The sequence below is a fragment of the Canis lupus genome, chromosome 1 (genome assembly GCF_011100685.1).
Source record: "Canis lupus familiaris isolate Mischka breed German Shepherd chromosome 1, alternate assembly UU_Cfam_GSD_1.0, whole genome shotgun sequence".
In the NCBI taxonomy this organism is placed as follows: Eukaryota; Metazoa; Chordata; class Mammalia; order Carnivora; family Canidae; genus Canis; species Canis lupus.
In genome coordinates, this window is record NC_049222.1 from 31968427 (window position 1) to 31991048 (window position 22622).

Consider the following 22622-nt stretch of genomic DNA (forward strand, 5'->3'; position numbering starts at 1 on the left):
CCCATCAGTGTAGCACAAGAACACATTCCTTTTCATCAGGCTTATCATACTGTGACCTAGCAATGTGCATGCAAAGAAGTAAAAATCTCCCAGTATTCCTTACTTGTGTGGCTATAAGTTATACCCCCATCTTGTGTTTGTGCAGTTTTATATTTTTTATTTCTAGTTACCGAGTTTTAATTTATTTTTTAAATTGAATTTCACTTTGTTAGATTTTAACCAGGATTCACTAGTTCACAATGGAATGACAGATTTTAGGAGGTACCTAGAATCAAAGTTCGGAGGAGGAAGGTAGGGAGAAAATCAGAATCCTGGGACTAGACCTTAGACAAGATCAATCAAGTTGATGATGCAGAGGGAAAATATGATGGTTGTAATCAGGAAAGGAAGGAAGGAAGGAAGGAAGGAAGGAAGGAAGGAAGGAAGAGAGGGAAAGAAAGAAAAGAAAGAAAAAAAGAAAGGAAGAAAGAAAGTTAACAAAAACCTTCAACTGGTTAAGACTTAGCTGACAGGAGCACTCCAAATATTTTAAGGAAATACCTCACTCTTGCTGTGGAACTGGAATGTGCTAGGTTGTAGGACCTGAAACAAAGACCTAGAGAGACCCAGGGTTAAGGTAAAGTGATGAAAAAGAATTGCTGGAAAGAACCGTTAATGTTTTGAACCTATGCCAGGAGGATTGCATAAATGTGAAGATTGTAGTTGAGATTTTCTACATCTTATCTATGATAACTATCTTAGTGTTATTCAGCTGAACTAAAATTTATTTGTATACTGTGAAGCTACTGTTTATGATATTCAACAGGAAACAAAATTAGAGGAGCAAGTTACACTGGTAAAGAGGGAATGGGGAAAGGATAAGACCCAGGTATATTGTCTTAATGGAAAGTGTTATTCTTTCCATTAACCTGTACAATATCAATCCAAAGTTGACTGATGACCAAGCAATAAAATGTAGGAACTTATCTCAGTGACAGATGAGGGCCTTTATGAAGCTGTTTGGTGATTTGGAGGCAAGCATTTCAACTCTTTGGGATATAAGAGGGTTTTTTTATTATTAAGATTTTTAATTAATTAATTTATTTATTAGAGAGAGAAAATGAGTGCATGCATGCAAGTGGGGGAGAGGGAGAGCCTCAAGTAGACTCCCACTGACTGGGGAGCCTGATGTGGGGCTCCATTTCTCAACTCTGAGATGAAATCAAGAGTGAAACGCTTAACTGACTGAATTCCCTTGGGTGCCCTGGGGGTATATCAGTGTTTATTATTGCTACATCTAAGAAAGCATAGTTTAGGGAGTAAATATGGATAGAATGCTCCAATTGTCGGCAGAGGCCAGAATATATTTTAAGGGAAAAACAGGGGAGTGGGTTTTCTTTCTTTCCTTAGATGGTGTCCCATTCCTCTTAATTTTTGCTTTTTAAATCACTTCTTACAATTTTTGTTTCTTCCTCATGCCCAATATTTTTAATATATTGTTTTTTCTTTCTTTTTCTTTTTTCTTTTTAAAATTTCCTTTTTTTTTTTTTTAAAGATTTTATTTATTCATGATAGACACACAGAGAGAGAGAGAGAGAGGCAGAGACACAGAGGGACAAGCAGGCTCCATGCAAGGAGCCTGATGTGGGACTCAATCCTGGGACTCCAGGATCATGCCCTGGGCTGAAGGCAGGCACTAAACCACCCAGGGATCCCCTTAAAATTTCCTTTTTAAATATTTTGTTCTCTGTACTCTCTCCTTCTAATAACATTCTACTTGCCACCCTTGCAGACAATGCCTTTGTGGGAGCAAAGAGAATTTTGGACACGTAGAAGGAGCAGAGGGATGGATGCCTGAATCTGCTTTTCCTGCAGCAACCAATATGCATTTCATGGAACTAGGAGACATTTTTGTAAGTGGTCGGTTAGGCTTAATCATGATGGGGCCACTCAGAAGAGGAGTAAACAGGAGGTGGAAGAAAAAGAGCTGTGCCATCTGCAGAGTAGTTTCCCCTTCTTACTCATACAGCAGAAATATGAGACCACAACTGATAACTCAGCGACACTGTATTTTGAGTTATGGTCTCCCCCAACCTTGGGAATTGTCCTTCCTACACGCCCACAGCAAATTCTCCCACCACGCTCCATGAGCTAAAACAGATTCAAGTGTCAAACAAGATATTCTCACCCCATACAGAATCTAAGGGAATTTCCATGCGACAAATGTGTATTGAGCACCTACTGTGTGCAAGGAACTGCAAGGGATGGTTAAGTTTAAAGCTGCACAAACCAGGGTCTTTAATTTTTAGGAGCTGTAAAACAACCAAGCACCTAAAAAGTCATACTAAAGGTGGTAAAAAAAAGAAAAGGAAAACCAAAAATAAAGATCATAAGAAATGAATGTAGTACAGTGGGATTCTACAGGAGTGAGAGGTTATTTCTTGCTTTGAGATAGAGGGAAGCTTCAGGGAGGAGCTAGAATTTCATCTGGATTCCAAATAGTGGCAACGATTGAGGAAGAGAGTGTTATGTAAAATCTTAGAGAAAAGAAAATGTGGAGAACATTTATGTCGTGAGTGATGGCTGACAATGACATTGAAAGGACATTGCAGGTGAGAAGAGGAAACATGCCGAGGTCTACACTAAGGCTGGAGTTTGTTCTGTAGGTGAAAGACAATCACTGATGGACTTTAAACAGGCATAATGACATGGTGTAATTTTGCACATGGATAACTACTTCGGTAGCTCTGCGATGGTGGGCTAGAGGGGAGGCAGGGAGATCAATCAGGAAAGGAGAGGAGGAAGAAGAGCCAATTCTTAGTGAGAGGTGCCCCAAAGCCCCCAGGAAACTTCATGATGTGATGCAGAATCCTGGACTTATAAGCCATGACCTTGGGGGGAGTTTCTAACTTTTTCTATGCTTCAGTTTCCTCCTCCATAAATCAAGGATCACAATAGCAGCTATTTCATTGGGCTGTAAAGATTAAATGAATAGATATGTACAAAACCCTTAGATCTGCGTCTAGGAAACTGTAAGCACTCAATAATGTTATGTATTATTAGTAAGGCAGTGGTAAGAAGAGACAGTAAGGAGTAGATTTGAATGCTATTATGCTATATAATTATGTCATTATTTATATGGGAGTTATTTTCAGCTATTTGCCTACAGAACATAATTCTATCATTTAGTAAGCAAAGCAAGAAATCAAGTTGTTACCACAGCATTTATTATATTTTATTTATTCCCCTTGACTGATTTCTTCTAGAATATGTCTCAGACTTTGAGATAATATATGAAGTTGTCCTTGACATATATTAGTTTTAAAAGGGGGCTTGGAAATGTAATAGAACCATTTGAGCTATGTAGTCGCAATTAGTCATAATTGATGTTTGGCCTTCTATATCCATCTATCTATCATTAATTACCTAATTAATTAATACTTTCTTACATTCCACCTAACTTATGAGAACTTAAAAATCCTAAGATCTTTTGAAAATAAAGCCATGTCATCTTCATAACCTCCTTGACGTAGGGAGAGTATATTAACAAAGGTTTAGAATGATAGTTCTCTCAACCCCTGCCCTGTCTTTCTTTTTTCCCTCTGCTCTACCTCCACTGCCTAAATCATTGCTGCTAAGCTGTCATCCAGGAGCTGTGGGGAGAGCTGGAGAAGGCCTTCTTGGGTTGCCCTGCATGCTGCTTTGAGACCTTGGGAAAAAGGCATAAGGCAAATTGAGACCGACAAGAGTGAACAGTGGTGAAAAGCAGCTCTCCTCGTTCAGGACCAGGAAAAGAGGAAAATAGGGAGAGATAAGCAATTCTTCTTCACTGTTTCCTGTATATTCTGAAGTGGACTTATCTGTGGTCTAGACCACACTGAAAATATGAAGGTCATGATAACGGAGACATCTGCAGTCAACATCTAACTGTAAAATGTTTCTCTTGATCTATTTTGGGCCTTAATAATAATCCAAGGGAATCCCTGGGTGGCTCAGCAGTTCAGCGCCTGCCTTCGCCCAGGGCGTGATCCTGGAGACCCGGGATCGAGTCCCATGTGGGGCTCCCTGCATGGAGCCTACTCTCTCCCTCTGCCTGTGTCTCTGCCTCCTCTCTCTCTCTCTTTGTCTATCATAAATGAATAAATAAATAAAATCTCAAAACAATTAAAAAAATAATCCAAGACGTAGGAAAGGAATCATAGGTGTCAGTGGGATGGCAAAATGACCAACGCACCTCTCAGAGAAGAACAAGAGTGTGGGATGTTCTGATGGTTCACATCTCTTGAGCCCTTTCTCTGGGCACTCTTTGGCCTTCCCATTGCAGGGACCCCTCCTCCACAACAGACACCTGGCTGCCTCCTTTCCCACCTGAGACAGGGGATGAGATTGAAGGAGCAGGGACTTGCCTCAGGGCTCATCCTGAATGCTCTCTTGACTCAGGTGAGTCAACGACAGACGCAAAGCAATTATGGGATTTTAGACATGCTGCTGATGCGTTCCTCTCAACTCTGCTGAGGAGGGGTTATCTAGCATCAGAAAGAGATTAATTCACATGCAACCTTTAAAAATAAATATAGAAGAATATTTACTGGCAAGGAAAATCTTCACGAAATGCTGATAAGTGCAAAAGCATGTAACAAACATCGTGTAAAGTATGATCTCTATTTGTGAGCCAAACCAAATCAACCATATACATCACACATGCACACTGGGAAGTTTAACCAAATTTGACCCTGGTCATCTCTGCTGGGGAGTAAATATGGGGTTTGCTACCTATAAAAAAAGTGTGCGCATGTATCTATGTTTTTCTATCTATGAAAATCATTTTTAGTTTTCAAAATAAAGAAGACTATCCCAAAATTCCACAGCAGCTGAGTGGTTAGAGCCTCCCCAGATATCCCTTAGAAATTGGTTTAATGTGAAGAGATCTGGCAAATAATACAGTCTCCATTTCCCTGTTGCCTTCTATTGTGGTCCCTTCATTTTTTTTGCACAGAAAGCATGGAGTAGCCATCTTCTCCCCTGGGAAGGATCCTGGAGTGTGAGAGACTGAACAATCCAGAAAAGGAGAAGTTGGAGCGATACCCCCATCTCCTCGCACTTGGTTGTGCCAAGCAGCTTCCTGCACAGGCCACCCCTCCCCCAACTTTCTGCCAACATGCCTTTTAGGAGGAAGAGGAAATGGACTGGACTTCTAAAACTTGAAGAAAAATCCCGTTCCCTACAATGGTGCCTATAATTTCAGTAGAAGTGCTAAGTCGGGGTGTGGAGGGTGAGTGCTAGAAGAATCTGTCCTTTGTATATGTCATGTTCTATCCTAACCACTTTCCATCAAAAATATCACAGGATTAGTCAGCTTCCAGGCTTTTGGCCTCTTCGGCCTTCCATGACCAATGGCCTATGTACCAGCTGTGATAATTTTTTCTCTGCAAAGCTGACTTTTAAACTGACAACAAAAGTAACAGTTATACTTACACAAGAGAAGGTGAGGAAATTTCAGGCAGGTTCCCGTGTTTGCTCATCAACTGACATTATTTGGGCCCCTTCTGAAGAAGGAAAGAAACGGCAGGCCACAGTATAATTTAAACAACAGTGACAAGGAGCCGGTCAAAGCCAGAAAATCCTAAGTGGGGTGGAACGAAGTGTGGGAAACTCTTTCTAGAATTTCACTGATTAACCATTGATAAAATAACAGAAGTCTATTTTTCGCCTCTCAGGGCCCCCTTTATTCACAATCTGAATGTGAAAAGTAAGAAATCCAACTTACCTAAGCTTTCCACTGTGCCAATTGTGTGCGAGATGCTGTCATCTGAGAGTGTAGCCTCAAATATCTTTTCTGAAGGACTCAGTGCTGAGCAAGTGCCCTGTCACCTTCTCTCTCCTCTGAGGAGGTTGTGAGGAGCACAACAGTGAATTCTTTGATTCTTATTGTTTGTTTTAGGGAGCTATATGGCCTTTGTTTTTTTGGGCTCTTCCTCTACCCAGGCACCAGCAGGGATCCTCCTTTCCCCATTATCTTCGGGAGGCACATTTCCATGTCAAAGCCCTCTCAGGAGAGAAAGCTACTTTTTCTTCCACGCTTTGCCTCCCTTGCACCTGACCCACCTTAACTCCATCCTCCCCAGCCCCGTTCCACATTATGATAGAAAGGAGCAAAACCTTATTCAGGAATCAAAACCACAGGAAAAAAAAAATCTGCTTCTTTCTGTGATGGATAAGAGTAGTTTAATTGCCCTTGAAAATATCAACTTGTAAGAAATATCACTATCTTTTGCAGTAAACATAGAAATAAGAGTTATTCTTCAGGAAAATTGTAGGTTTTCCTTAGGAAAAATGGAAATGCTAACACTATTCTACATGACTAGGTAAATACATGATGGGCTAATTAAGAAGAATTTATAATTTTTTAAAAAGATGTATTTATTTATTCATGAGACACACACACACACACACAGAGAGGCAGAGACGCAGGCAGAAGGAGAAGCAGGCTCCTCACAGGGAGCCCGATGGCGGACTCGATCCCAGACCTTGGGATCATGACCTGAGCCGAAGGCAGACACTCAACTGCTGAGCCACCCTGGATGTCCCTAATTTAGAAGAATTTATAAGGAAGAAGTGAGTATAAGTTAACTAGTCAAGCATCTATGGACTCTTTTCTGATGTCTTCATCCAATAGAATTGATAGGTAATTTAGTTGGACACAAAGAAAGTTCTCTGTGTTCCTACTATGTTCTTACTCTTCTAAGGTTAGGGAACCTTGAAACCCATTACTGCTCTTGACCTCCTGGCAGATCATGGGAATCCAAATCTATTTATTTCCTGCCATTTGCCAAGAATAAAAGGCACTCATGGTAGGGCTTCACTTGGGAATGGTTCACTGGGGTTTTGATCAGTGCTGTTTGGGCCCAAGAAAGACATTCTCATTCACATGAGGTCACCAAAAGCCCAAGCAACTCCTGCACTCATCATCCACTCAGGGTCTTTAGCTCTTACCTAACACCAGAGTAGATACCTTCTTGGACTTTGGAGAGCTCTAGAAGAGCCAGAGGAGAGTCAAAGTCTCCTGCTTCCTATTTATATCTGATGTTGTAGAACTTGCCCTCTCCCCTTTTACACTAGATTTGAATCATACTGAAATACTGAGAGCTCTGGAACAGGTCTGCGTTTTTCCTTCTCCAGATATTTCACAAAATATCCCTTTTCTTTGGAATGTTCTTCCCCCTCTTTGTTCCTGGCTAACTTCCAGTTGGCGAACTCTTATGTCCAATTAACTCCCGAGTCTTTGAAAACTCTGTTAGTGTTCCTCCTATATAATGTCACAACTGGCAGGAGAAACAAAACAATCATGGGGAAGAAATACAAGTTTCAGAAAACCCTCCAATTCCTTGCCTCTTACCTCTCTCTCTCTTTTTTTAAATGCATTGCTTGGAAACACTAAAGACCTTTCCTTTTGTTCTTGAAAAAGTTGATCCATGTGTCTCTGAAACCAGAGTAAGAATCTAGGTCTAAAAGGAATGATTCTATACTAGTAGGACTTTTAAGTGCTTTATATATAAAATGGTTAAAGAAACATAGGAAGTGGTTCTCACTGTCACCCTAGAGCGTTTATTTCCAAAAGATATCTAGGAGATATATAGAAGTATATAAAACCTTGGCTTTAGAATAGTTTACAGTCTAGCTTATATTAATTTTCTATTGTTGTGTAACGAATTACCCATGAACCTTGCAGCTGAAAATAACAGCCATTTATCAGCTCACAGTTCTGTAATTCAGCAGTCATGTGGCTCAACCATATTCTCTATCAAGGGTCTCATACTCCAGGTGCTGGCTGAACTGAGTTCTTATCTGGAGGCTTGGAGTCTTCTTCCAAGTTCACTCAGTTCCAGCCAGTTGTAGGACAGAGTCCCTCTTTTCTTGCTGGCTGCAAGCAATAAAGGCCACTCAGCAATAAAGCGCACTCTCAGATCCTTGCCATGCATCCCCCTCCATCTTCAAAGCCAGACTCAGAGGATCCATCCTTGGGTCAAATCTTTCTCACATTTCAAATCCCTTTCAACTGTCCCTTTAATGGTCTCACTGAGGAGGTCAGATAAGGTCAACTGTGACATAGAATATGACCTAAGCATAGGAAGTGTATCCTGCCATATTCATACATCTTATTCAAACTCAAGGAGAAGGGGCTATGCAAGAGTATGGGTCATTGTCATTTTGGCATTCTGGCTACTTTAATACTTAATGGATAAGACAGAATAAGATAAACCCCACATGAAAGATATAAAATGTTACATGTATTTCCTAGCATGTGGTAGATGCTCTTTCGGTATTTGTTAATATGTGGGAAATGCATATATTCTGAGAGCACAATAATGTATTGAACTGTATTAATTGGAATAAACATCAAAGTATTTTTATAAAGATTTTATTAATTTATTCATGAGATACACAAAGAGAGAGAGGCAGGTACACAGGCAGAGGGAGAAGCAAGCTCCATGCAGGGAGCCCGATGTGGAACTTGATCCCAGGACCCTGGGATCATGACCTGAGCCAAAGGCAGACACTCAACCACTGAGACATCCAGGCGCCCCTTCATCAGTCAAATTAAAAAACAAAACAAAACAAAACACCAAGACAACTAACACTTCTGATCCACAATTTGAGTTGTTTGTCAAATTTCTGGGTGGGGGGGAGTGAACTCTAAAAGGCAGCATCATGAGAGGGCTGGTAGATAAAGAGGCTGCACACATGTAGGCATTTTGAAGCATTCTGAGGGGAGGAACTAAATACTTGAGATATAGAGTAGAGTTCAGTCAGGAACCATAGCAGATAGCTTGAGATCAAAGGCAAGAACATAGAATCAGGCACAAGCTGCCCAGTGTTTTGTTTTGTTTTTTTTTTTTTTATTCAGCGAGGTGCTCTATCATACTCACATGGGTTACTTAATTTCCATTCAATATATCACTCCTTTTGAAAGAGTTGATGAGCTTTTCTAAGTAGTATGCTAATAAACTAGTAGCTAGGGAGATAAACCTACCCAAACTGGGGCTCAACACCCAGTTGTGTTGGCAGTATTTTCTAGTATCTGATAGGAGATTGAACTGTGGTCATCAAGAGTGCTTTTCTGAAATCACTCAATAAAAACAACAGAGACTCTTCCTTCTTACATAACTCCATTTGAAGCAATTTCAGAATCTTATGGACAGATCTGTTTAGGGCTGTTCCCATTCCTGTTTCACAAATGGAAATAAGCTGAGATATTCTGAAGGAAATTTACTTGCCCAAGGTCTTAGTAAACCACTCAAAGCAAAGTAAATGCAATATCCCCAAATAGTTTTAAAATTTCTCAAGTGGAATTGACACCTGGGTGGCTCAGCAGTTCGGGGATGGAGTCCCACATCTGGCTCCCTGTGAGGAGCCTACTTCTCCCTCTGCCTATGTCTCTGCCTCTCTCTCTCTCTGTGTCTCTCATGAATAAATAAATAAAATCTTAAAAAAAATTCTCAAGTGGAGATAACAAAGCTATGTTGATGCTCTAAGTTGATGTCTACTTATTTAAGTTGGATATTAATTTTATACATTTCATTAAAAATTCTGTCATGACTTTCAAAATTCTCTAATGTTGAAATCTTTGTATCTATACCTCATGCAGAAAATCTGGATCTTTTATAAAACAGTTGTTGAAGATTCAGATAAAGACCAATAGAGAATATATGTTTGGAGATTTTTAGGTTTAACTGTTTTTATTTAATTGCTAAATATATAATGGAGTTATTTGACTGAGGTGACCTATCTGATTATCTACATTATGCAAAAAGCATTAGGAACTTCCTCTGCAGTTCTTGGGAAAGAATATTCAAACCATCGTTACTTCTTATAGAAAGTCCAGCCCTAAGCACTACAGAGTTGGTTTAGAAACTCTCTGCCCCTGCTTACCACAGTCTTAGCTGTCAAAGGAGAAGTCAGAGAGGTACAAAAGTAGAGAAGGATGCCTTATATAACGGAAGGAAATGCAAGTGTGGTCCTAGTAAAATTTCAGTTTGCTACAGCTGAAATTGTAATGCAGAGTAAACAAAGTTATATCTTGTTATGTAAGAGTGAAAGGTGAGGGTAGGGGAAGACTTGGAAATCTATGGCCTGGTATCTGGTTTTACAATGTTTTTCTCATCCTAATGGTGATGGCTAATTCCCTTTAGATTATCACTTATGGAGACCCTTGGAGACGTTTGGGTAAGGTGAATTCCATCACACAAATACAACAGGAATGCATTTGGGGAATAATGTCCTAAACCCTCACTCTAAGTGACATGATGTTGGATGTTGTGAAGTAAGCTCCTAAACCATGAGTTTGCATGTTTTGAAAACAAATTGCTATTAAACTAGAATGTTTTGGGGATTTTCCTATAAAACATAGAGCATTTCAAAATGGTGAGTTTTAAATTAGGAAACAACAGCAAAGTATCTAGAGGGACAGAATATGCCAAAGGAAACCCACAAACCACAAGCTCAGACATTGTTACCATGTGGACAGACCACGACAAAATGCTTACTCCCAGTCCCTCATGAGGGCTGCTTTCAGCTCAGTTCTAAATATCGTTTACACAAAAAAGTCAGGGTACCAAAAAATGCAGCTACGTTTTCTTCCTGGTGTTTGCTTCCTTTCTTGTCTGCTACAATCTTACGTGAAAAACGGGACCAAAACATGACCTTGGTTATTTGTAAATCAAGAGCTAGAAGCTAAAGAAAGATTATTAAAAGGAGGGCACCTAAACTTGGTGGCATTTGCAATCTTTCTGGTGCCATCACAAGGAGAAAGAGAATTCTCATCTAACAGAGCAAGCCTCTCCTTACTCAGAAAATTCAGTGCATCTGTAAGAGTACTGATGGTCAATATTGCTGCTTTAACGTAGAGGCTTTAGAACTGTGCTGGCATCAGGTCAAGTTTTAAAGGCTCTTGGTGGGGGAAGGAGAGCTTGAGCCATAGGAAAGCAGCCAAACCGTGGGCAGTAATCTTTTCTTGTCTTAATCATCTACCACGCAGAGAAGAGTTGGGTGAATTAAGTGAGAAATTGTTCTGTCTCAATAGTTAGAAGTTTACAGACGATATCCTGGAACCATTTAGGCTTTCTCTTCTCAATGTTCTAGAGAATATCTGCAATGCAACTGCTGCCCACAGAATTCTTTGTGAAAGTCACATTAATGAGAGGTGTTTAGCATAAAGCTAGATGTGTGCCTTATACCAGATGTATCGTTTCTGTGGAAAGCTCTTCTCCCAGATTGACATGTAGCTATTTCCTTCTTGTTCTGTAGGTCTTAGTTTATATGTCATTACCTTGTGAGGTTTTCTGATCACCATTACGCAGTCGCCGTGTAAGACATGTTTTAATGTTTTTTTTTATCAGAACACTGGCCACTATTTTCTTTTCCACCTGCTATTTTCCTTTATTTTCTATTTTGTTTGTGGTCCGTCCCTCAGCCTCTAACTTGAATTGAAGGTCTGTGGAGGCAGCCACTTTGTCAATCTGGTTCAATACTATTTCCCTCTTTCTAGAACATAGCAAGCCAATGGTAAATTTTCACTAAATGCTTTTGGAATGGAAGAATGAGTCAATTAATGTGCTATACAATATAGATATATTCTACTAGGGTTGAATTCTTGGTTTCCCAGGAAAAATTATTTGGTCTTAATATTCTGCTTCTCATCCTCTTTCTGTTCACCAATCATGTTAAAATGCATACTGTTGTCCATGCATAGGGGTTTACATAAAGCTTTCTCTATGAGCTTGGAAGGGCTTTCTCTAAGAGGGAAGTAAAATTGTTAGAGATTTTACTTTTAAAATAAAAAAAATGATAAAAACTGAGAATGAGAATTTCTTTAAAAAAGTGTGGTTCCTACACTTATAAGATTTGATTGATAACAGATATAATGTATTATTTTTTTAAAAAAAGACAAAAGCATTGGTTAGTCATGAAAACATTGAGGAAAAAAAGAAAAGAGTCTTGGATGCTGACTTGCCAGGGGCTCAACACACCCAAGTAGCATGCATCTAGGGAGAGGGAAGCTGAGCTAACAGGCCTCTCTGTTCTGAGCGATGGTTACATGGTTACATCTGGCCATTTCAGTCTAATGCCATGAAGTATTTGCTTGTTTAACTCTCCTTGTTCTGCTTCCCAGGGCCCCAGGCAAATGTTGCAGTGCAACTTGGTTTTCCGAAGAGGTAAGCCCACCACAAGAGACATACTAGCGGTGTGGACTTGAAGACTTTCAGTTCCTGTGATGGTCATTGCTCATTCCACATAATTAATAAATTGCCTTCAGGTTTATATATCTACCTTGTGAACTTGGTAAACGTGAATTGTCCCTGCAGGAGAGGCGCTGACGATCCATACATCTGTGCTGGCTGCATTCTGGGCAATGTTCTGGGTCCCGGTGACTTCACCAGGATGATGAATGAAGACCTCGTGGCACAAGCACTGAGCCAAAAATGGTATATGAATCTTCAAGTTAACATCCACCTACTAGCAATTAAATTACTTAACTCATTAGTTACTTAACTGAGTGCAATTTTCTCAATCTTTCTGTCTCAAAGGGATGAGTGTACGTGAGGTCTATGTCACTCTCCTTACCTTTTGGCCAAAGGATAACTAATGTAGGGGACAAGTATTAAAAGTTTGGGTCTTGGACTCACTTGTTTTTGTAGTGCCTCTCCTGGGACAGGTCTTAACATGGGAACACAAGGAGAAAGGGTGGTGTTTTGTCTTCACGGGATGCCTCTCCTTGCCCCTAAAACCAAATGGAGCTCTCACAGGGTGCCTCCATATTCACGATGGACACCATGGTGCCATTTTCCATGTGTCTCTAGCACCTTGCACAGTGTTTGATATAAAGTAAGCCCTCAAATGTAGCTATGTGATAACTACCAGGAGGTAAAATCTGGGAGCTTTGTTAAATCCTGTGTGTGATTGGAAAGCTGTTGATTCACCTGAATGCTGGCTACAGCCTCTCTAAAAGAAGCTTAAAAACAACATATTTACTTTGCCTATTCAATAATTAGATATTAAGAGACATTTATGTGAGCTGCTTCTGGTTTACTCACACCCAGCAACGTAATACGTATCATACTTGGCATTACATTTGTATGAGATTACCTTTGTTGGAAATTTTCTTTGATTGCAGTAGCAAACTTTACTTATGCTTAAGATACATTTACAGAACATAGAGCTTAATCTACAAGTAACACCAGAAACCCTTCTCAAGGTTGCCTAGTCATACTTCCTGATGGCTCAGACTTCACAGGATGCAGCACACATTCCACATTCATCCCTTCACAAATTTAAAAAGGGGGAAGAAAAAAAGAAAGAAAGAAGAGAAAGTACCTTGCTCAGAATTAAAGGTAGGGCAAGGGTAGGCAGTATGAGAACAGTCAGTGCAGAACATTGTGCAGAGCCCACTCCTGGGGACATGAAGCCTATGAGGCATCTGGAGAAAGCCAGTGACCATGGGATGGGGAGGAGAAACAGGGAGCAGTAGCGGGGCCGGCAGAAATCTGGCATCTTTTTCCTCTCCTGGATACAAAGGTAATGACATTGAAATCCTACTAAAGGGTTATGGATTTAATAACCTTTCATAACCCGATTCAGTGCCCTAAATTCAGAGTAACAAAGCCTGAGCCATTTAATGATCAAAAGCCTTTTTTTTTCTCCCCCACAGAGAGTTAATGGAAGAATAAAAACTAAATGTGTAAAATTAACCTTCTACCTCCATAGCATTTGTCCTTTTCATTCCCAAGTACATGTTTGTAAAAACGCATTGTGCTGCACTGAATGTTTCTCTTCTAGTTCAGATCAGAGTTTCTTACATCCAACCACTTGCCAAGCTCTGTACGTTACCTCCCCCCCCCCCCCAATAGCTTTCAAATCTTCTGTCTTAGGACAAGTTCACCAGAAGGACATCTCAGAGGGAAGAGTCATATGTGAGTAATTTATTAAGGAAGTTCTTCCAGGAGAAGCAGGTACGGGAATAAGGGAAGTAAAGACAGGGAATGGCATGGTTTCAGCTGGTGCCAGGGAGAACTTTGAAGCTTAAATTATGCCTTGGAATTTGTCCCAAGTGGAATCAAAGCGACTAGGCTTTTATGTTTTGTTTTTTGTAATCACTGGCTGAGGACTGTGGGATTTGAAGGGTTAGTGGTTTTCGAGGTGGGGGGCGTTGTGTGCAGAGAGTAAATTTGTAGTCACTTTGAGCTCCTCATGCCTCTGGGCAAAGCCCCCCCCACCCCCCCAGGGGTCAAGTGGTGTCTCTATAGGAGAAGCACAGGTGGGAAGGGGACATATGGGCATTCAAGCCCAAGTGCATCTATAGGGGATGTACGCAAAGTGTTACTGAGGATGACAATGGACTTGGGTGGACATAGGAAGTGACAACCTCTTCCTAATTCTTTTCCCACCACTGTTCACCTTTAGTTCATGTCCCTGTGATTATTTCTCTTTTGGAATATGTCCTGGGTTCCCAATCCATATTCTTGGATCCCCACAGACCTCCTCTAGTCAATCCTTGTGTTCAGCAGTCTTTCCAGATTGCAAACCTAGTGATGCTAGTTCAGTGCTTAGATCCCTTCAGTCACTGCCTCCTTAACATGGCTTGCCTGATGCTCTTGATCTGATTCCTGACCCCAGATTCCTAGGATGGCAACTTGACAGCCTTGTGGTAGTCCTTGCTGCTCTCAGACCTTTGGATTTTGTAAAGCTATGCCCGCTGCTTGGAAAGATCTTTGTCCATCTCCTCACCTGGCTCACTGTTATTCTTTTTTGAAGAACCACCCTAATCTTCATGGCCTCTGACTTCCCATTACACCCTGGCCTCACACTGCTAGATTTGCCACATTCTGTTTCCCCACCAGACCTGCCACATTCTGTTTCCCCACCAGACCATTTTATTTCCCCATCAGACATTTCTCTTTAAGAAAGCCCTGTGTCCTGTTCATCTCTGATCTCATTGTTTTTGGATTCTTATAGAAGACAAGATGAAATGAAGGAGGAGTGAAGATCTGTCTTTGCAGGTATCTGCAGAATGAATGTGGTCTGCAGGCTTCAAAAGCCTCATTCTTTATTTGTTAAGTCATAGGAGCCAGGCAAAGGGTTGATCACCTCTATGTGCCAGATAAAGGGCTCACGGTACATTGTCACATGCAGTCCTCTTGCATGAGGACTGAGGGGAATGTTATTATCCAAGCCTCTGATGTCTCTGGAGATCAGGAGGACCCATTCTCTTAAAAATACCAGGTGGCGCAGCGGTTTAGCGCCGCCTGCAGCCCGGGGTGTGATCCTGGGGTCCCGGGATAGAGTCCCACGTCAGGCTCCCTGCATGAAGTCTGCCTGTGTCTCTGCGTCTCTCTCTCTCTCTCTAAATAAACAAATTAAATTAAAAAAAAAAAATCCCAGAGATTTTTTGGGCTTCCTGATGGTTCTGCCTTTCAGAAAAAAAAATGTAGATCCCATGTTCAATTTGGCTGACAATGACACCAAAAGTGACGAAGATATTTAAGCCAATTAAACATACATTATTGAAGGTCCTGGACCTCAGGCAAACACCTGGTGCTGTGCTAGGTATCAGGTATGTAAAGAATAAATCATGGAGCCTGATTGTTATGACTTGAATTGTGCTCCCCGCAAATTCATACGTTGAAGTCCTAACCTTCAGTATCCTATTTGGAGATAGGGTCGTTGCAGATGTAATTAGTTAAAATGAGGTCATCCTGGGGAGCTCCCAAACCCATTCCTTACACCAGGAATGCCATACGGAAAGACAGACATGCATACGGGGAGAGTGACACATGAACATGAAGGCAGAGGTGGGGTGAAGCAGATTGCCAGCAAGCCAGGAGAAGCTAGAAGAAAGACATGGAACAGATTCTTTCTCACAGCCTTCAGAAGGAATCAACCTTGCTGACACCTTGATCTCAGGCTTGCAGCTTCTAGAGCTATGAGACCATAAGTTTCTGTGGTTAAGCCACTCAGTTTGTAGTAATTTGTTATGACAACCCCAGCAAAGGAATACACTAATCCCAATCAACTCAGAGACAGACATAAAAATAGTAGGTTGTAATGGGATGAGACTAATAGCAGAGACATGACCAAGGTCCAGATGCAGCACGGAGAAGGCTGTGCATTTTGGGGAGGTGTACGCAGGTCGGGGGTGGGGTGGAGGTGGAGATTTGAGTGCTGTGGAGTGAAGGTTGCAAAGTGGAGGAACTGTTTGAGCGACGTTTTGAAAGCTGATGATTAAGACTGATTTCTCTCTATGGCAGTTGTGGCATTCACAGATAAAGCCAACTACTGTGCAATATTACCCCCATTTCCTCGTAATAATTTCTGGCGGGAGCTGTGCAGGGAGGCCGCAGCAGATATGGAAGCAGGCAGGTGGCCGTGGGGCCTGACGGCAGCGGGTAAACAGCTTCTAACCCTGCGCCAAGGGGTGTCATTCCATTCCCCTTCCCCACCTCTTTGTAGCACACCTTTTGTTCTCTCCTACCTTTTATCTTTTTTCCTTTGAGTAAATTTGTTTACTACCCAGAAGAGAACAGGGAAGGACTAGACTGGTTGCCTGGGGCAGATGGTGCAATGTGGGTAGAGGGACACATTCAGAAAGCAGAACTCCTTCGCTCCTGCCTTCTTTTTCACATTCTCCGGCAAGGCTCTTCAAACTAAAGAGCATAAAATAAACATTAATAAAGGGAAAGTGAAACACAAGTCAATGCAAAAAATAGTAAGGGAAGGAACCCCCAACTGATTTCAATGATTTCGTGTTTTCTGGTCTAAGTGAATTAAATTCCAGTAATGAAAGAACTTGCAGATGCAGAAATACGTGGTAAACCACCGAGGAGAAATTGTTTTCAGTTTTTTGATTGTTTATTTGTTTTTGTTTTGGCTTTTTTTTTTTTTTTTTTTTAGAAAATTTGGATAATATGAAATGTACCTGAAGCCTGGAGAATAAATTGTTACTCTCATATTTAAGGAAATCGGAAAGATAAGCTCACAAAAAGTGCAAGTTCATGCTGATTCCTTGCAGACTTTTACACATTTTATTTTACCTATCCATATGCAAAAATACAAAGAAGAAAAGAGGAAGGAAGGGGCAAAGAGAAAGATGAAGGGAGAGTTAGAGGGACAAAGAAAAGAGAAGGGAGAATAGAGCAGAAAAAACCAAGAAGAGAGAATAAGAGTTTCCTTCGATTTATGAAAATTATCTTAAGTTTACAGAGTTCACACAACTCAATTTGCCTACAGTTGTGACCTCAATAATCCCACAAAATTTCAGGATGGGCTATTAAGCAAACATAATGTATGTCTTGACAAAATAAAGGAGATGACTAATAAGAACCAGAGAAGGTTAATTAAGAAAAAAAAAAAAAATCCTGCTCAACTTGGAGCTCCCTTCCTTTTTGATTTCCTTTGCCTTGTCTTTTCTCATTTCCCCAGAGTGTAATCCACCCTCCTGTCACCCAAAGATGCAGCACCACCCATACCAGACAGAATGTGCTGGTCAGCATCTAAGTTCTACATAATGTTCTCTGGAAGTGAATCCTACCTGGAGAACAGGAAGTGCTGGTCATGGTACTTCCTGTCAGTCCCTGAGTTCTTTTTTTTTTTTTTGCCCTCCAAGTTCCTCATCCTGATGCTTCCTTCCCTGGCTTTGCCTCCTTTCAGTCCCCATAAATCCTGGGCTTCTGAATTGGCCATATTCCCTTTGTTCCTGTTCTGAGAACCTTGCCCATCTAAAAACTGTCCCTTGGTTTCTCTGAGTGATGCAGACTTCCTTCACGGACTACATCTGTTTTGGATTCTCATTCTTTTCTCCCCCATTGGGATCATTCCTGCTTCTTGAACTTTGTTACTGTAATTCCTTTATTCTATGATAATTGGATGCCAACTCTTTGAAAGACATTATTGACTTAAGAGCATGAGCTTCAGGATAAGAATGACGGAGATTTTTATCTCTAAAAAATATAAGTCAGATAATCTTTTCTCTTGCTTCAAATCTTCTAAAGCCTTTTCATCACACTTAGAATAAAATCTCAACTCTTTACCATGGTTTGCAAAGATCAACATAATGTGGCCACTGCCTACTGCTGTTCTTAAACAGGTCAAACTTGTTCCTGCCTCAAGGCCTTTGTACTTGCTTGCTCTCTTCACATTTCTGGATTTTTAACTTCACGCAAATTTTAGTCTAAATTTAACCTCTAGGGAGAAGTCTTCCTGACTACCCTGTCTAGATCAGCCCTCTTCTTTCCTACTGGTCAGTCTTCTTCAATATGGTGTTGTGTTTTTTTGGTTTTGTTTTTGTTTTTTTGGTCTTCCTAGAACTTAATAAACACTCTCAAGAATTACCACGTGTATTTATTTGCCTTCCTTGTTTATTTTCCTTTTCTTGACTCCCAGAATGTAAACAAGGCTTCATGAAAACAAGGCTCTATCCCCAGCACCTGGACAGTTCCTGGCACATGGTAGGTGGTCAATAAATGTTGGAATGAATGAACGAATGGATCCTTATTACATACTTACTGGCCATGGATAAATTATTTCCAAAGGCTTTAGTCCCTGTCTCTATCATATGGTTAGCATTCCCCATCTCATCAGGATTTTGTGAGAGTTGAATGAAATTACAGAGGTAACGTATTTAGAGCAGAGCAGGGAATAGAAAAGGCACACAATAACTCCCAGTTGGGCTTATTATGATATGCTTGTCTCTAAGAAAGGCCATGGGAACACAGAGATGATTCTAACACAGTTCTTTTTTCCCAAAATGCTCAGTTGCTTTGTCTGAACAAGGATTAGAGACATTGCATGTTTTGGATGCCACACCTCCTCTGCCCTGCTGAACCTTTTCTGAGAGCCAGATGCTCCCCAGGGCCTGTCACACCCGGTACTTGGGTCACCTCCTTGGGCCTGATTATCCACATTGCCTGGTCTTCTTGTGAATAAACAACCAAGGCATGGTGACAATCTCCAAGATTACAAAACTAACCTAATTCCCTTTTACGGATGGATGGAGCTATTAGACAGGTATTTCTAGGTATATTATAGATCCTTAGGATCTCTGAATTTCAGCAGAGAATATAACAACCTTTTTTTGATTTCTTCTTTGTGTGTAATGTTACAGATAAATATAAGATTATGACTCTTTGACATTAATTAATGAATGACTATTTAATTAGGTAAACCTAAAAAATTCCCACTGTTTTCTCAGACCCAAAAGCACTCTTAAGATTACAAAGTGTAGTGAATTGTAGTGAAGATTCATAGTCAGAAGACTGAATCCCCAAATTAACTCATCTGTATAAACAGACTTGATTATGTAGGGGTTGTCTAATTCATTCATTTCCCTATCAATCAATCAATCTCTGTCACTTCATCCTGGAGGGTGATGAGCCCCTGAGCTCTAGTATCCCTACCTTCTAGTTAATTGAACAGAGTAACAAGTCTATAAAACGGTGCTTGTGGCATGACACTGTTATACCATAATGAAAAATACATATTAACAAAGTTAATATTGGAAGTGAAATTTCAGGCTTTTCTTTTTCTATGTTTTTAAACTGTGCTGTGTGGATTACACATGACTTTTGTGATTAGAAAACAAAAATTTAAAAATCAACTATACATTTATAGGATAGGGGAAAAGACAACAGCCTGTGAGTTTTCAGTGTCAGGAGCTGAAATGAGTGTGCACCACCACGGAGTGTCATCCAGAACATGGACCAGAGCCTCCTGAATAGGGGGGATTACCCTGCTGACACACTGTGTGCAATCTCACATTTAAAAAGGCTTCTTTGAACTTAGGGTGAATGGAAAAATTGGCTTAGCTTTAAGAATACATTTCAAACAAGTATAGCTGAGAAAAAAATGGTCATTTTTTCACAGAGTCCTTCCTCCGACAGAGTGTGGGAGGGAAGGTGCCTACCTACACTTGGTGGGGAGGTGGATCACATGACGTCTAGTGTGTCTTTCTGGGCTAGAAGCTGTACTGATCAAACCTGTCACATTTACTTCTTCAATATTCACAATATCTCCATGAGATGAGTGTTATTTCTCATCCATGAAGGGAGTGATGCTCAGACAGGTTAAATAATTTGCTGAATAAGCCAGATCTTGTGAAATTTCTGAGTTGAGGCTTCAGTCTACATCTACCTGGTCCCAAAGCCCCCAGGGTTCTCCAATGGCCTGCTATTTTCTGAAACCTGTGATTCTGTGTTCCTTGCCTCACTTCCTCTCATCTTCTTTCTGTGTATTTCCTTACTTCTTTCCTTTCTTTTCCATGACTTGTGCAATAGTGGCATCTGATGACATATTTGGCTTTTATTAAAGTTTGATATTGACATTCAAGGACAAAGAAATAGATGACTGACTCCTGCATAGTAGTGCCATTACTTATTATTATTACTATTATCTTGACATATTTGAAGAGGTTATAATAATAATTAAAAAAAACTTTTAGTGATCGGCATCTAGGAAAATCTTAAGATTCAGTATCTAGAGATCACTTTTTTTGTTTTTGTTTTTGAGTGAGAGATAGGGGAAGGGGCATAGGGAAAAGGAGAGAGAATCTCAAGCAGACTCCTGGCTGTTTAGGGAGTCTGTCACAGGGCTCGTTGTCTCTGCCCTGAGATTATGAACTGAAATCAAGAGTCGGCCGCTTAACCAACTGAGCCACTCAGGCTCCCCTAAAGATCACTATTTTTACAATGTTTAGTATGAGGCTTTTAGGAAGAAACTAATGGAAGATAATGGAACAACAATTTAGAAGTAACATGATTCAGTGCTGTTCTAATTTTAGGTTCTCCAAATTTCATTTATTTGCAGTGTTCACCTTCTTTTTGTGTGGAATTCTCAATTCTGCATGGATTCCTCCCAAGTAGTAGTTTCCCTCTGTATGTTTCACCAGGAAGTAGTGGCTCTTAATTAGGATGCCTGGATCAGTTAAACAGCTTCCTGAGACTCAAACAAGCAGAGCCCATCCTACATGGGCTTCATCCCAATTGTCAAAATCTTTGAGGTTGGACTCCCCACATTTGAATTATGTTGCTGCAGCCGTGAGCTCAAGAAGAGCAGCTGTAGAGGAACAGAGCTAAGGAGGATATTAAGGTTTGGTGAACTGACCCCTTGACAGCCCAACATAGAGGCTTTTATCTTTGATTTAACGCATTTGTCACCCTGACAGGAAGTTGGGCCTGCAGATTTCTTCCCTCATGAGCCTCTGAGGCCTTGCAGAAAGAGCCTGGGCATGAAAGTCAAACTCAGGGTGGAGTAAGTCCTAGCCATGTCTCACCATGTTAGGTTCTTATTTCTCCTAGCTTCATTTTATCATCAATAAAATGGGGTCATGATAACTTTTCACAAGAGTTTTGAGAAGACTGAATGGCTGATGATGCAGAAACAAGGATGTGAAAATTAATAGGAAAATAGGAGCCAAATAATGAGTGAACATCCCCAAATCAAGGCTCTGCTTCACAAATCTTGATGCTTGATTTTTATACTGGTCAAACAATTCTGAACTGTTAATGAGATACAGCCCAAGCCTCATTATCTTGCCAGGCTCAGAAGAACAATCTTTTAAATTGAGCAGCCTGATATAATGGCCAAAACAGAAATAAAAGAAAAATGAAACACAAGCAAACCTGTGGGATTGCACATGAAAATTAAAGCCAATGGAAATAAACAAAGCTGATTAACATATAGTAAATCACCACTTAATCACATTCCAAGAAACACATTTTTGCACTTTATTACAGCCATTCTATCTTTGAAATTACTGAGTTTTATCAAAAGGGCATAAAACTTAAAATGTTTGAGATTGAAAAATAATACATTTCCCACATTTTCACCATGTCAGTGTCAGATTGGCAATGAGGGTAGTTATTAAAAACCTTAGCTGTGCTTGCAAATAAGAAATGAAATGAAACGTAAATTATTTCATGAAATAAAGCTAGCTGATTAATAGTCAATAGTATGTGTTATTTATTCTACCATGGAGCAAGGGGCAGAGACTTTTGAAAATGACTGGTTAAGTATCAGTCCATTTTATTTAATAAGTGATAGTTATTTCCTACATTAAATAAAACTTGGTCTACTTATCCAGAACTCACACTTAAGTTTTAAATCCAACTTTGGCTGAATAATCAGAAGCCATCATTGTGGACCACAGCAAGGAGATTTTTGGTAAGGATTCTGTGACATGGTTATATAGAAGACCAAATGGATTTGGTTAAGGCTGGATTACTTACACAAAGTCCAAAGATAAATTTAGTTGAAAATTGGTCACAGGTAGCCTTGCAGTCTCAAAGGGCATTTCTGACTAGACAAACAGCATCTCCCAACATCCCTTCCACTGAAATAAACAGCCAAGTGTTCCCTTGCCACAGGCTGGGTAAATACTAACTAAACTGTCTGCCTGTATGCCAGTAGGAGCAACACTCCCAATTTTTTAGCAAAATATTTTTCCACTCTGGCCATCCAAGAAACTCTCCAAATCCAATACTTTTCAATGGACTTTTAAGGCTTCTCTATTTTTCTCACTATTTATAGCTTTCAGATGTTGGCAGGTAGAGAACTGCATTTTCTTCAGAATAAACTTAAAAATGGTGGTGCTGGAGTTT

The 22622-nt window shown here is 40.4% G+C and overlaps 1 long non-coding RNA gene across 1 annotated transcript; it reads left to right on the forward strand.

The window, feature by feature from the left end:
* Window positions 1-1909: 1909 nt before the first annotated feature.
* LOC119870740 lies at window positions 1910-15356 on the forward strand. The gene is made up of 3 exons (XR_005353593.1): window positions 1910-4419; window positions 4976-5251; window positions 12149-15356. It is a non-coding gene; the product is annotated as an uncharacterized LOC119870740 (long non-coding RNA).
* Window positions 15357-22622: the final 7266 nt, after the last annotated feature.